The 3,102-nt window shown below is 57.9% G+C and overlaps 1 long non-coding RNA gene across 1 annotated transcript; it reads right to left on the reverse strand.

The window, feature by feature from the left end:
- Positions 1-847: 847 nt before the first annotated feature.
- Positions 848-1,800, reverse strand: LOC147651793 (uncharacterized). Its single transcript, XR_015289772.1, has 5 exons — positions 1,727-1,800; positions 1,607-1,648; positions 1,349-1,512; positions 1,187-1,265; positions 848-1,109 (listed from the first exon to the last, which is right to left on the reverse strand). It is a non-coding gene; the product is annotated as an uncharacterized LOC147651793 (long non-coding RNA).
- Between the last annotated feature and the right edge of the window lie 1,302 nt (positions 1,801-3,102).

Here is a 3,102-nt window from a genome sequence, read left to right on the forward strand (position 1 = left end):
TCCAGTTGCCCTGCAAAGACAAACATTGACTTACCTTCTCGGGGGAACCCCCTTACCCTGGATGGGGCGCTCTGCCACCGATTTCATCCGTCCGCATCTGAAAGAGAGCTGAGACAAAAGTCAAAGTGCTGCAGGGTAACTTCACAGCTCCAGACATCTTGTGTTGATCTAGGGATATGTTCTAGACCCCAGCTACACCCTACATCACAAATTTCAAATTACAGGGGCCTGGGACTTGGCCTTTTACACCTACAGCTGGGCTGGGCAGCAGGGCAGAGCAGCTCCGGGACAACTACACCCAGACACCCGTGACACACCAGACAACCGACGAGGGGACACAATGGGGAGACAAAACTCTGGGCCACAAGGACGGCCGCGAGGACTGAGAATGCGGAACGAGATGAGCCGGGTGAGAATGAAGGCGAGCTGATGAAGCTCACAGAACCCGGGAGGAAGAAGATGCTGACGGAATGACAAACTCCAGGAACCGCCAAGACGGAGGCCCAAGAATCTTATGGCCGCAATCCTCTACCTATCTTTGCGTTTCTTCAAGTCCTAAGCCGCAACAATGGATCCTCGCGGCGCACGGCTGTTGACACAGCTCGGAAGAAGACGTCTAAAAGACATCCGATCGGATGCTTTTCGAAAGAGATGCGATTCCAAGGCCTCTGAGAGCTGCCGAGCCGAGGAGCCCAGAGATCGGAGATGCTATAAGTGATGCTGGGGTTTCTGGTAAGCCCCCAGAAGAGATAGGGCAAGGCACGTACAACACAAGAGGCACAAAAGACACAGAAGGCACGACGGACAAGTGACACGCCACGCCCTGAGGCTGCTCTGTCCTGCACACCTCAGCACGGTGAACAAAAGTGAGGCTCTCCCACCGTGCGGCCTAAGGGGCCACAGCCTGGACCTCCCCGTCCCCAAAGCTGACTCAAATATCCCAGGTCACAAGTCCCGACCCGGCACCCCGCTTTCATCCCCTCTGCGGGTCGTAGCCTTTGACTCAGCTCTCGGATGCCCGCTGGGGAGGATCCACACGGAGCGCCAAGGAAGGCCGCCTGGCCGTCCGGGAAGTTCCTGCCATCGCCAGGCTGTCGTCTCTCCGTCAGCTACCAAAAATAAAACAGAAAATCAGCAGCTGATCTTTGCAGGGCGTCGGCCAAAACCCGACAATTCCGCTACTCACGGTCTCCTGCGAACGGCCGTGTCCTGAGGCCGCACGATACGGCCACGCCGGGACCAGGCAGCGTCGTCGCAGGGCGCGCCTGAGTTAAGAGAAGAAAAAGTGATGTGGCGTTGCTGAGACTTAAACAGGCCCTCGCTCCTCCTCCCGACATCCCCAACTCACGGGAAGCCCTCGGCCCCTTCCTGAAGGCCACCCACACGGCCCCTTTACGTGGAAAAGGCTCCGTCACGCGGTCCCTGTAACGCTTCCGCAGGGCTCACGGGAGCGGCGAAGCAGGCGTGCCGGCCGGCTGGCGACGGGGTCTCGACGAAACGCGACTGGACCGCCTAAAGCACGCAAACAAGGAGGGACGCTTGGCGTTGCACCAGAAACTGAGAGCCCAGCGATAACAACAGCCTCCCCCCACCGGTCAACGCTCACCTTGCCCACTTCACCTTGACTGCTGCTAGCTGGCTCTATTTCCTAAAAATAAAGACAAAGAGGAGACCTGTAACACAGTGACCGGTTCCAGTTGCCCTGCAAAGACAAACATTGACTTACCTTCTCGGGGGAACCCCCTTACCCTGGATGGGGCGCTCTGCCACCGATTTCATCCGTCCGCATCTGAAAGAGAGCTGAGACAAAAGTCAAAGTGCTGCAGGGTAACTTCACAGCTCCAGACATCTTGTGTTGATCTAGGGATATGTTCTAGACCCCAGCTACACCCTACATCACAAATTTCAAATTACAGGGGCCTGGGACTTGGCCTTTTACACCTACAGCCGGGCTGGGCAGCAGGGCAGAGCAGCTCCGGGACAACTACACCCAGACACCCGTGACACACCAGACACCCGACGAGGGGACACAATGGGGAGACAAAACTCTGGGCCACAAGGACGGCCGCGAGGACTGAGAATGCGGAACGAGATGAGCCGGGTGAGAATGAAGGCGAGCTGATGAAGCTCACAGAACCCGGGAGGAAGAAGATGCTGACGGAATGACAAACTCCAGGAACCGCCAAGACGGAGGCCCAAGAATCTTACGGCCGCAATCCTCTACCTATCTTTGCGTTTCTTCAAGTCCTAAGCCGCAACAATGGATCCTCGCGGCGCACGGCTGTTGACACAGCTCGGAAGAAGACGTCTAAAAGACATCCGATCGGATGCTTTTCGAAAGAGATGCGATTCCAAGGCCTCTGAGAGCTGCCGAGCCGAGGAGCCCAGAGATCGGAGATGCTATAAGTGATGCTGGGGTTTCTGGTAAGCCCCCAGAAGAGATAGGGCAAGGCACATACAACACAAGAGGCACAAAAGACACAGAAGGCACGACGGACAAGTGACACGCCACGCCCCGAGGCTGCTCTGTCCTGCACACCTCAGCACGGTGAACAAAAGTGAGGCTCTCCCACCGTGCGGCCTAAGGGGCCACAGCCTGGACCTCCCCGTCCCCAAAGCTGACTCAAATATCCCAGGTCACAAGTCCCGACCCGGCACCCCGCTTTCATCCCCTCTGCGGGTCGTAGCCTTTGACTCAGCTCTCGGATGCCCGCTGGGGAGGATCCACACGGAGCGCCAAGGAAGGCCGCCTGGCCGTCCGGGAAGTTCCTGCCATCGCCAGGCTGTCGTCTCTCCGTCAGCTACCAAAAATAAAACAGAAAATCAGCAGCTGATCTTTGCAGGGCGTCGGCCAAAACCCGACAATTCCGCTACTCACGGTCTCCTGCGAACGGCCGTGTCCTGAGGCCGCACGATACGGCCACGCCGGGACCAGGCAGCGTCGTCGCAGGGCGCGCCTGAGTTAAGAGAAGAAAAAGTGATGTGGCGTTGCTGAGACTTGAACAGGCCCTCGCTCCTCCTCCCGACATCCCCAACTCACGGGAAGCCCTCGGCCCCTTCCTGAAGGCCACCCACACGGCCCCTTTACGTGGAAAAGGCTCC

Source organism: Cyanistes caeruleus, chromosome 8 (genome assembly GCF_971803275.1).
Source record: "Cyanistes caeruleus chromosome 8, bCyaCae1.hap1.1, whole genome shotgun sequence".
NCBI classification, from domain to species: domain Eukaryota; kingdom Metazoa; phylum Chordata; class Aves; order Passeriformes; family Paridae; genus Cyanistes; species Cyanistes caeruleus.